Source organism: Callithrix jacchus, chromosome 8, assembly GCF_049354715.1.
Source record: "Callithrix jacchus isolate 240 chromosome 8, calJac240_pri, whole genome shotgun sequence".
Taxonomy (NCBI): Eukaryota; Metazoa; Chordata; class Mammalia; order Primates; family Cebidae; genus Callithrix; species Callithrix jacchus.
This window is the reverse complement of record NC_133509.1, coordinates 124,662,626-124,675,220: the sequence shown is the minus strand read 5'-3', so window position 1 is coordinate 124,675,220 and position 12,595 is coordinate 124,662,626. Positions and strand designations below refer to the sequence as shown.

The 12,595-nt window shown below is 43.8% G+C and overlaps 1 long non-coding RNA gene across 1 annotated transcript; it reads right to left on the bottom strand.

The window, feature by feature from the left end:
• Positions 1–1,199: 1,199 nt before the first annotated feature.
• On the bottom strand, positions 1,200–10,269 carry LOC118145094 (uncharacterized). Its single transcript, XR_013521465.1, has 5 exons — positions 9,469–10,269; positions 9,208–9,373; positions 6,494–6,577; positions 6,281–6,388; positions 1,200–5,214 (listed from the first exon to the last, which is right to left on the bottom strand). It is a non-coding gene; the product is annotated as an uncharacterized LOC118145094 (long non-coding RNA).
• Positions 10,270–12,595: the final 2,326 nt, after the last annotated feature.

Here is a 12,595-nt window from a genome sequence, read left to right as displayed (position 1 = left end):
CGTTTTCGTGTTAAGCTTTGTTTGTTTGTCTCTTTGCAGCAGCAGTCAGGAGAGTGACTAAACGCTTATTCATTTGCAGGGTTTTTCTTTTGGAAATGAACATGCTGGCACAATTTTAATTGGGTTTTAGTTGTTGTTGTTTTAATTCTCACAGTGATGGCTTGGCTATGTCTTTTGGGACTGCGGAGGGAAACTGGCATCTGGTGTTTGAGGATTCTGGGGATTTGCACCATATTTATGTGTAATAACTATACAGTAAATAAACAGAATGAATAATTAAGTGAATAATGAGTTTCTCAGAAAAGAAGGTTCCTCTGAAGACTTCAGTAGAAATTCTCGTGTATGTGTTCCGCCCTCCCTCCCGCCTGGCGATTCCGCAGTGTTCTCACTGTGTCATTGCCCCCATGGAAACCAGCAAGGACATTTTCCAAGCCAAAGTCAAGTGTGCCATAAATCGACCCAGCTAGATACAAATAAGGACGTTTCTCTCACTTTTGTATTTTCTTCCAGTTGCAAGGATGTTGGACTTATATTTGTTAGAATGATCTTTTTTAACCCTAGAGAGAGAGATTTGCCTGTTTAAAAATAAAATCCATGAGATTAAATTTCATTAAAGAGTATTTCTCTGAGGGGCTAAAGACTTGAAATTCCAGGAATTGGCTGTATCTGGTGAAATTACATAAATGCATACTAATACCCATATTAGTCAATACAAGGTGCCCTTGCTTCAAGATGCAAGCCAGGTCTAAAGTGACTTTCCCGAAGTTCAGACCCCCTAATATCGGTAATTACCGGTTCTCTCGTGTGTGTGTGTGTGTGTGTGTGTGTGTGTGTGTTCATCAGTTCGCTCATATGTTTTTACTTGTCCATTCATTCATTCAGTGACTATTCACTCATGTGGCTTTTTTTTTTTTTTTTTTTGAGACAAGAGTCTCGCTCTGTCACCCAGGCTGGAGTGCAGTGACAGAATCTTGGCTCTTGGCAACCTCCGCCTCCCCGGTTCAAGTGATTCTCGTGCCTCAGCCTTCTGAGTAGCTGGGACTACAGGCACATGCCAGCATGCCCAGCTAATTTTTGTATTTTATTTTAGTAAAAATGGGGTTTCACCATGTTGGCCAGGCTGACCTCAAACTACTGGTCTCAAGCAATCGGCCCACTGTCACCTCCCAACCTGCTGGGATTACAGTGTGAGCCACTGCACCCCACCCATTCACACATTTTAATTTGTCCATTCATTCATTCAGTGAGACAGACCAAAGCAGAAAGCAATTATTCACTGAGCACCCACTACATGCCAGGCACCGTGCCAGGCTCTGGGGACAGCTGACTGAACAAAACAAGACCCAGTTCCTCTCCTCACAGAGCTTGCATTCTTATCAAGATGACAATAAGATAATAAAGCAGATTACAACTGTGACCAGCTCTGTGAAAGAGAGTGTGTCAGTCCCCTTGGGAAGGCTGAGTGGCTTAGACACAGAGACTTATTTTCTCACCTAGAAGAGAAAGATCCTAGAACAGCCTAGAAGACTAAGATCATGGAGCAGGCAGGGCTGGTGTCTCCTGAGGCCTCTTTCGTTGACCATCAGATGGCTGACTTCTTGTGGCGCCCTCACGTGGCCTTTCCTCTCTGTGCACCCATCCCTAGGGTCTCTTAATTGAGTCCACATGTCCTCTTCTTATAAAGACACATGCACACGAATGTTCACTGTGGCACTGTTTACAATAGCAAAGACCTGGAACCAACCCAAATGCCCATCGATGATAGACTGGACAAGGAAAATGTGGCACATATAAACCATGGAATACTTTGCAGCCATAAAAAAAAAGATGAGTTTTTGTCCTTTGTAGGGACATGGATGAATCTGGAAACCATCATTCTCAGCAAACTGACACGAGAACAGAAAATCAAACACCGCATGTTCTCATTCATAGGCAGGTGTTGAACAATGAGAACACATGGATACAGGGAGGGGAGCATCACACACTGGTGTCTGTTGTGGGGGGATAGGAGAGGGACATCAGGGGGTGGGGAGGTTGAGGAGGGATAACATGGGGAGAAATGCCAGATATAGGTGACGGGGAGATGGAGGCAGCAAACCACATTGCCATGTCATGTACCTATGCAACAATCCTCCATGATCTGCACATGTACCCCAGAACCTAAAGTACAAAAAAAAAAAAGACACTACTCATTGGATTAGGGCTCACCTTAGCTGACTCATTTCACATTAATTGTCTCTTTAAAGGCCTTATCTCCAAATGCAACCGCATTCTGAGGTTCTGGGGATTAGGACTTCAACATACGGATTTGGGGGAAACCTAATTCAGCCCATAACGGAGAGGTAGCTGGACAGAGATTGTAATGGGGACAGGACAGCTCAGATAACCAAGTAGGGACGTAGGTAGGCTTCCCTATTTAGCCATCTTTCACAGACTCTTATTACCCTGCACGTTTCCTTCAAAGTGATTGTTATGGTTAAAATTACATCATTAGTTGTTTAAATTCTATTTCTCCCACTAGAATGCAAAGTCTATGTTCTATGACCATATCTGAGTAATTAATAGAGTAGACTGGTGGTTCTGGATCCAGACTCTCTGGGTTCAAATCTCGACTGCCCTGCTTCCTAGTGGTGAAATGTGGGCAAGGTATTTCACCTTGCTGTGCCTCAATTTGCCTTGTATATAAAATGTGGATTCTAGTTGTACTTCCTTCTTAGAACTTTTAGGATTATGAAATGAGTTAATTATTGTGGAGTATTTCTTGCAGTCCTTGGCATGTAATAAGCACTGAGTAAACGTTAGCCATTATTCATCACTGTGTCTCTAACTACTTGATGGACAAATAATCAGCTAGATGGATGGACTAATGAATGGATAGGTGGAAGAACGGAAAGATGGGTGAAGTTGGCAGGAAATAAAACACAGTCTTTACTAAGTTATATTGACTGAGCATCGTGGCAATGCAAGGAAGCCCAAACGGATTGTGAAAAGAAGGGGTGGCCCATACTTTACAACATAATTACATTTCAAGATATTGAGTCCCCTTAAGATAAACCTTGCCTGTATGGTTACCGTCAGGCAGGGCGTTAAGAAATCCCCATCAAGACTTCTTCAAAGATAAGCCAAGTTATTTGTCACCTGACTTCAACAGAAGGGAGAAAAGTCACCACAGCCCAACCATCCCCTTCTTAATTAAACCATGCATTTCCCAATTTAACAGATGTTTTAAAGGTATAATCTAAAAGCTCAGTTTAATCTGATTTAAACAATAAATTGATTCATTGGCTTAATTCAGTCTTGTGTTTCTCTCCCAGACAATAATGGAATTCCTACTGTGTGTTGGGCACTGTGGTAGGTATTGGGTAGTTACAAAGTCAAATAAGATATTGTCAGGCCAGGTGCCATGGTTCATACCTGTAATGCCAACACTTTGGGAGGCTGAGGCGAGGGAATCACTTGAGCCCAGGAGTTCAAGACCAGCTTGGGCAACAAACGAGACCCTTCCTCTGAAAAAAATTTAAGAAAATAAAAAATTAGCCAGGCATGGTGGCATATACCTGTAGTCCTAGCTACTCCGCAGGCTGAGGCAGGAGGATCACTTGAACCCAGGAGTTTGAGGTTGCACTAAACTGTGATCATGCCACTACACTTCAACCTGGATGACAGAGTCATCCTGCCTCTCCAAAAAAACAAAAAGATATTGTCATTGTCCTCAAGGAGCTTAAGAGTCTAAATGCACTGTATAAATAAACCTTTAAAAAAATAAGTAAATGCTTATGATAGCTCTACCTGATCAATATAAAACCAATGCAGAAGCAAAAGCTCTTTTCTGAACAGGAGAAGCAGCCAGCTATGGCTCAGCCCCACTCTAATCCCAGCTCTGCCCCAGCTTCGATGGTGGGGCCTCTGGGTAGAAGAGTCGAAGCTGCCCAGTCCCACATGGGAGATATTTCATTACTGTCACTATATTTATGAAAGTAACTCATGTCTGGTATCTCCTTTTGCCCAAAGAATTCTCTTTTTGTAATTTATTACAAAATTCAAGGCCATTTCATTAGGGGGAAATGTGCCATGTCATTATCCCAACAACTCCCCTTATTTTTGTTCAGTTTTAAAACTGACAATCCAAAGACTATTTTTAGCTCAGTCATGTGAGATTATTTGTTTCCTTATTATGAGAAGTTTTTCCTTCAGACTAGTTAACATGAATTTTATGCTCACTTATTATGTCACGTGCTCCAATTCAATTTATTTTAAAGCGGATTCTTTGGGGAAAACTGTAAAGCTAATTTGAATTGATTCTTTAGAGATTCCATTTTAAATAAAGTGCTATAAAAATTGGCAGACAAAGTGAAAAAATGGAATTGAATTTTCTTCTTCGGCTACTCATTGGATTCAGAAATCTTGCTTTTCGACACTGCCAAAGGTTTTGATATAATGTTTTATGCAATTTTCATAACATTTATATTAAACTCCACTGCCTTTGGTTTGGATGTTCAACTGCAAAATGGTTTCCTGATATTTTTATATATAAAAAAGTGGAGTTCTTGCTAAAGGAAAACTTTGGTGTCTTGATACAAACTTTCTAACACCCACTATGGTACCCATCTATAAAACATCTGGTGTAAGACAGATGTTCTAATTCTGGAGTGAATATCCAGCGCTGCGGACACACTCCTGAAGGGGGTGTGGAATAAAACTGCATACCCAACTTCCTCCCACTTTGCCCAGTTTATACGTCTTTCTTTCAAAGTTGATGGATTTCCAACTTGAAGAGAGTGTGGAAATAATAGGCAAGAAGCCTGATGGCTTAATTTCCTGTCCCTCACAGACCCCAAGAAGCATTCATTGTTCCTGAGCGAGTAGGCTCCAAGCTAATCAGAAACAGCCATCATTGCTGGGAACCAGGGCCCCGGGATTGGTCCGTCTGACTCCACTTGATGATTTACATCCTATTATTAAGAATCTAATGAGAAATACATCGAAAACACATGTCTGCCATTTCATTTTGAGACATACTTGTTTTCTTTGATGTGTCTTTAAAAGGGAGTTTTATTTCACACTCATCTTTTCCCTTGAATTCCCGATACAATCGTTCCTATTGACCCAGCTGGTAAGCTCATCGCCAGCTCTCCAAGGGTCTTCGCTCACTTTTGCTCTGTTGCCATTGACTATAGCAAGGGTTCTGAGTGACTTCCCCAGATTCAGGGTGGCCTTGAAAGAAACAAATCATTGTTGCATGAGTTTTTGTTCTGATTACAGACGATAATCATGTGAAGTGAATACATGTGTCATTAGCGTTTCAGCGAAAGGAGCAGACCCAAGACCAACTCCTCCATCAGACACACAATGCCTACAGCCCCCGACACTTGTAGGGCCCAATTTTAATTTTAATTTAAGATTGGAGGAAAATGAGTATGATAGTGAATATATAATAATAAATCCAGCTTAGATGGTATTTGTTTTTATACCAACATAGTTATAAAATATAAGTTTTTGGGGGGAAGGGGAAGGAATCTTGCTCTGTTGCCCAGGCTGGAGTCCAGTAGCCTCCCGGGATCAAGCAATTCTCCTGCCTCAGCCTCCCAAGGAACTGGGATTACAGGCACGCACCACAACCATTAGGCCCTGTAAATTTTTGTACTTTTAGTAGAGATGGGGTTTCACCATGTTGGCTAGGCTGGGCTTGAACTCCTGACCTCAGGCGATCTACCCACCTCGGCCTCCCAAAGTGCTGGGATTACAGGTATGAGCCACCACACCTGACCTAAGCTATAATTTTTTTTAAAATGTTTTAACAGTAGGAGAAGGTCCATGAAGGCAAAGTGGCTCAGCCCATGAAAGTCATGATTCATCTTTGAGCAGAACTGCTGTGAGTAGCATGGAATAAGGGACTGAGTCTAAGGGCTGGCTTTCCTGTGCCTGTACAGCTGATGGAGAGGTCTCAGCAGAGCTGGTAGACCTCTGCCTCTGGAGATGGGCTTGAGGTTAGCCTAGGTCACAAAGCCGGTAGTTGAGGGAAAAAAGCCAGAGGTAAAGGCAGTGGTTCTCAAACTAGGGCGATTTTGTCCCCCAGAAGACATTTGGAAATGATATCTGGAGACAGTTTGGGTTGGGACAGCTTGGGTGAGAGCGACCACTGCTATCTAGTGAGAAGAGGCCCGGGATGCTGCTAAACACTGCAGTGCACAGGCAGCCTCCGACCACAGAGTCATCTGGCTTGAAAGAGCAATAAGACCGAGGATGAGAGACCCTTACGTGAAGAAAGGCCACCACCTACCAGCCATGTCTGCCTCTTGCAGCCTCCCTCAGTGATGGGATAACCCAAAGCAGGAGATGGCATCCCTTGTCATTGAGCAGCAGTTGTACCTGGGCCGATTTGAAGATGCTGAAGAGGGAGATGGGGCAGCTGCTGAGGAACTGCAGGCCTGGCTGCCTCAAGCCACCAGGTGAATCAGCAGGTCAGTGGCAACACACAGGATCCCACACCAACCTGCAGAGTGTGAGGGCTGCTGCTTCACTTCCGCCTTCCATGTCTCATGCATATTTCTCCCCCAGTCAGCCCCAACGTGGAACCCTGCAGGGAAGGAACTCTAGAAAATGTAGTTCCAGGTTTGCTAAGTTGCCATAGTCCCAGCCCTCCACAGACGACCCTGAGGGGCTCTGCTCACCAGCACATCACACCCGTGAAGCCACATTTTCTTCACCCCACTCCAGATTTTGCGATTGAAACTGAATGTGCTATTACTATTGTTTCAATCACTAACACCTGGTATGATTTACACTGCTGGTTGTGCATCCACATCTTTCTTTCAGAAATAGATTTGTGGCTGGACACACAGCTGCCCAGACACAGCCATGTCTCAGCCTCCCATGCAGTTAGGGGGGGCCATGTCACTGCTACTTACCACATGCATGTTTGGGCAAGTGGGTGTGCCAGCTCCCGAGCCACAGCTGCAGGCTCCGGCTGCATACTCCTCCATGTGCTCTTTCCCCTTTCCGTCAGTTGGAACCCAAATCTGAGGCACTCAGCTTCAACCACACGATGATAAGAGCAGAGCAGCAGGATGGAGAGATCTGGGAGGTTTTATACCCTAAAGCACCCACATCATACTCATCTTTTTCCCTAAGGAGTTCTGAGTGAGCTCATTCGTCACTTAGGCCATGAATACATGAATAATGAAAACCAACTGAGTCCAGATGCAGTGGCACACACCTGTAATCCCAGCACTCTGGGAGGCCAAGGCAGGAGGATGGCTTTGAGTTCAGGGGTTCAAGACCAGTCTGACCGACATAGCAAGACCCTCTTCCCAAAAAAGGAAGGAAGGAAGGAAGGAAAGAAGGGAAGGAGGAAGGAAGGGAAAGGAAAGAAAAACAATAAAAGCAACTGAAATTGGGCACAGTGGTTCATGTCTGTAATCCCAGCACTTTGGGAGGCTGAGGCAGGAGGATAAAACTTAAGCCCAGGAGTTTGAGACCAGCCTAAGCAACATAGTAAAACCCTGTCTCTACAAGAATTAGCCAGGTATGGTGATGTGCACCTATGGTCCCAGCTACTCAAGAGGCTGAGGCAGGAGGGCTGCTTGAGCCCAGGAGTTTGAGGCTGCAGTGAGCTATGATGATGGCATTGCAAACTCCAGCCTGTCTCCTTTTAGAGACACCAAGACCCTGTTGAAAGAAAGAAAGAAAGAAGAAAGAAGAAGAAGAAAAGGAAGAAAGAGAGAGAAAGAAAGAAGAAAGGAAAGAAAGAAGAAGAAGGAAAGAAAGAGAGAAAGAAGGTACCAGTACCATGCTGTTTTGATTTGGAAACTGGACCCCTTCCTGACACCTTACACTAAAATTAACTCCAGATGGATTAAAGACTTAAACATAAGACCTGGCACCATAAAAACCCTAGAAGGAAATCTAGGCAAAACCATCCAGGACATAGGAGTAGGCAAGGACTTCATGAACAAAACTCCAAAAGCATTGGCAACAAAAGCCAAAATAGACAAATGGGACCTAATGAAACTCCACAGCTTCTGCACGGCAAAAGAAACAGTCACTAGAGTGGATCGGCAACCAACAGAATGGGAAAAAATTTTCGCAGTCTACCCATCTGACAAAGGGCTGATATCCAGAATTTACAAAGAACTCAAACAGATTTACAGGAAAAAAACAAACAAGCCCATTCAAAAGTGGGCAAAGGATATGAACAGATACTTTACGAAAGAAGACATATATGAGGCCAACAATCATATGAAAAAATGCTCATCGTCACTGGTCATCAGAGAGATGCAAATCAAAACCACATTGAGATACCATCTCACGCCAGTTAGAATGGCGATCATTAAAAAATCTGGAGACAACAGATGCTGGAGAGGATGTGGAGAAAAAGGAACACTTTTACACTGTTGGTGGGAGTGTAAATTAGTTCAACCATTGTGGAAGACAGTGTGGCGATTCCTCAAGGCCTTAGAAATAGAAATGCCATTTGACCCAGCAATCCCATTACTGGGTATATATCCAAAAGACTATAAATCGTTCTACTATAAGGACACATGTACACGAATGTTCATTGCAGCACTGTTTACAATAGCAAAGACCTGGAATCAACCCAAATGCCCATTGATAATAGACTGGATTGGAAAAATGTGGCACATATACACCATGGAATATTATGCAGCAATCAGAAATGATGAGTTTGTGTAGTTTGTAGGGACATGGATGAATCTGGAAAACATCATCCTCAGCAAACTGACACAAGAACAGAAAATGAAACACCGCATATTCTCACTCATAGGTGGGTGATGAAAAATGAGAACACATGGACACAGAAAGGGGAGTACTAAACACTGGGGTCTATTGGGGGGAAAGGGGAGGGCCAGTGGGAGGGGGAGGTGGGGAGGGATAGCCTGGGGAGAAATGCCAAATGTGGGTGAGGGGGAGAAGAAAAGCAAAGCACACTGCCATGTGTGTACCTACGCAACTGTCTTGCATGCTCTGCTCATGTACCCCAAAACCTATAATCCAATAAAAAATTTAAAAAAAAAAGAAAGAGAGAAAGAAGGAAAGAAAGAGAAAGAAGAAGAAGAAGAAGGAAAGGAAGAAAGAGAAAGAAAGAAGAAGGAAAGAAAGAAAAAGAAAAAACGAAAAAGAAAGACTGAAATTCACTTAAGCAGAAAAGGCAATGTATTTGAAAGTTCAGGGTAAGAGTTTCAGGCATACCTGGATCTAGGGGATTCCAAGTAGTCATTAGGATTCTCCATCTCCCAAGGCTGGCTGCCTTCAGGGGTCCAGGGAAGATGGCTTTGAGAAGTTCCAGGCTCACGATTTCCTTCTAGCTCCCGACCCAGGAGAAAACAGGAGCTTCTCTCTCTCAAGGCATACTTAACTATGAAGAGGAAATGCTGAACAGTCCCGCTGGGGTTACAGGCTCACCCTGAACCAGTCACTGCAAATCCCAGAAGAAGGGAGATTAGAACAAACCTTTAAAATCAGTAGCTGCTGCAGCCCACTTGGGAAGTTAACCGACATGATGAGGCAGTGAAGAGGAAGATCAGGAAGGTAAGACCAGGAAGCTGCAGTTGGAGTTGAGAGGAAGGAAAACCATTCTCAGCTGGGGTCATTAGGACTGTCTTTATAGCAGAGGCAGGATTTGAGCCGGGCGTTGGGAGACCTGGAGTTTAAAAATGCATAAAGAAGAAAATACCAGGCCAGGCGTGGTGGCTCACACCTGTAATCACAGCACTTCGGGAGACTGAGGCAGGTGAATCACAAAGTCAGGAGATCGAGACCTCCTGGCCAACGTGGTGAAACCCTGTCGCTACTAAAAACACAAAAATTAGCTGGGCGTGGTGGCGCATGTCTGTAATCCCAGCTTCTTGGGAGGCCGAGGCAGGAGAATCACTTGAACCAGGGAGTCAGAGTTGCAGTGAGCCGAGATTGTGCCATTGCACTCCACTCCGTCTCAAAAACAAACCAAAAACGACAACAGCAAAGAAAGATCAAGAAAATACCGTACTTTCGTTCCTGACCATTTTCTAAGGCTCAAGGAAGTTCAACAGCCCACGGAGGCGTCAAGGATCGCGTTGATTTTCTTCCCTTTGCCACTGGTTCAGCATCGAGTCCTTCCAGAGACTGACAGAAAGAGGGAGAATTTGGGTATGAGCACAAGAATCCCCAGCACAGTCACTCGGCACCCACATGTAAAGCAGGAGGGAAACGCCGCCGCCATGCTTCTCCCCGACCTGAGGAATGGCTGGTAAGTGTAACTGGCAGTTTCCCTAATCAGTCCAGAAAGGCTTGTTATAAAAATAAATGATTCAAATAGGAAGTGACTTACCTTAGGAAACATGCCTCGCTCTTTTTTGTTTTTCATGTTCCTAGAATGGTTTCTTTCAGGTTTGGGGTAGAATAGCTTGTAATTTTAATATGCGTTTATTAATTCTAAAACTGTCAGTGTTAGGATTTTAGGAATACATTTTTATGAGGATTCAAGTAGCATAATAATTTTCCAGCCAGCCAGGCTAACAGAGCCAAGGGCTCAGTTCTTTAGGGCAGGGGTCCGTCCTTTTGTCTGTAAATGCCTCTATGCCAACCAGGGTGCTGTTGGCTGCGTTCAGGGCTATGGTAGCTGGCTTGACCTTAAAAGGTGCTGGATTGGCTGGGCCTGGTGACTCATGCCTATAATTCCAGCACTTTCGGAGGCCGAGTGCTCCTCAGGTGGATTGCCTGAGGTTGGGAGTTTGAGACGAGTCTGGTCAACATGGTGAAACCCCATCTCTACTAAAACTACAAAAAAATTAGCCAGGCATGGTGGTATGCACCTATAATCCCAGCTACTAAGGAGGCTGAAGCAGGAGAATTGCTTGAACCTGGAAGGTGGAGGTTGCAGTGAGCCTAGATTGCGCCACTGTACTCCAGCCTGGGCGATAAGAGTAAAACTTCATCTCAAAAATAAATAAATAATAAAATTAAAATTTTAAAAAGAGCAGTTTAGTGAAAAATGCAGCGTAGACCTGCATTGTCTAATACGATAGCCACCACCATCCACATGAGCACTTAAAATGTGACTAGTCTGAATGAGAAGTGCTGTAAGGGAAGACTTAGTATGGAAATAAAAGGATATAAAAATATTTCATTAATAATTTTATATTGATTGCAAGGTTGAAATGATAATATTTGGGGCATATTATTAACATTAATTTCCCCCGCTTTTTTTGTACTTAAAACAATGTGGCTACTAGAAAAACTTAAAATTTCATATATGCCTCATATTTATTTTAGGCCTCGTGACGACAGTTTCTGTTACAACTGCCCATTGGCCTTGTAAGTCAAAGCAGCCATAGGTGACGTAGACATGAATGAACATCACTGTGTTCTAATAAAACTTTATTTATGAAAACAGGCAGCCAACCAGGAGGGCTACAGTTTGCTTAACCCTGGTCTAGACTAGAGTTTTCTAGCCTTGGCCCTTTTGACATCCGGGGTTAGGTAATTTGTTGTTGAGGGCCAGTGCATTTTGGGATGTTTAGCAGTATCTCTGGCCTCTACCACTAGATGCCAGTATCACCACCTGCCCCAGCTTTGACAACCTAAAATGTCTGCTGAATGTCTTCTGTAGGGGAAAACATCAGCCTAATTAAGAACCACTGGTCTAGCTCATATGATTTAATTTCTGAGAAAACAATAACTGTGCGCATGTGCAGTGTTCTGAAAGGGCGCACACCAAGGTGGAGGGGTTACATGTTTGGCTTCTCCCCCATCTTTTCATTTTTCTGCGTGTTCTAAATTAAGCATAGGCTACTTGTTTAATATGTAAAAAAGAACAATTATGGAGCCTGGTGTGGTAGCTCAGGCCTGTAGCTACTTGGGAGGCTGAGATGGGAGGATCGGTTGAGCCCAGGTGTCCCATATGAGCCTGGGCAACACAGAGAGACCCCACTGCAAAAAAAGTAGGGCGGGGCAGGGGCAAATAAATAAATAAAACAATTGTGTAAAAAAAGAGAGCAAAAGAGGCAAAGATAAAATGAGACTACAGAAATCCACGTGTAGAAAGAAAGTGAGAGTTGGGGGAGAGAACACTAATTCATCCTCCAAAGACAAGTTCTCTACTTGGCCAGGCCCTCAACTGCCACCCCAAGATGTAATCAAGGGCAGCAGGTGTGGTTGGGCCAATAAACCGATCTCTGAGTTGATGGGTTTGGAAAAATACATCTGTCACAGTGGGGTAGGCAGGCCCTTGCCTGGTGTGGTGTAACTATTTACCAATAGGAAGCAGGCTTGATTTTGATGTACGCTCACGCCTCCTCGGGCATAAGGCATGCTGGGACCCGAGCTGTGGAGTCCGCCAGGGAAAGGAGGAAGCAAGGAGTTAGACAGATTTCACAATGAAAAAATGAGCACGCTGACGCCACTGAACTACTGCTCACAAAATCCCGGTCAGCAGCATTTTAGCAACTAAAATATCAGTGCCGATTTACTGATATTTAAAATTCATGTTATTATAAATCAATTATTATGAGTAACAGTTTGTGCTTACCACGTGCTGGAAGTGTGCCTCATTTAATATTCCATCATCTTCCTTGTGGTGCTGAAAGGTAGGTGCTGTGCT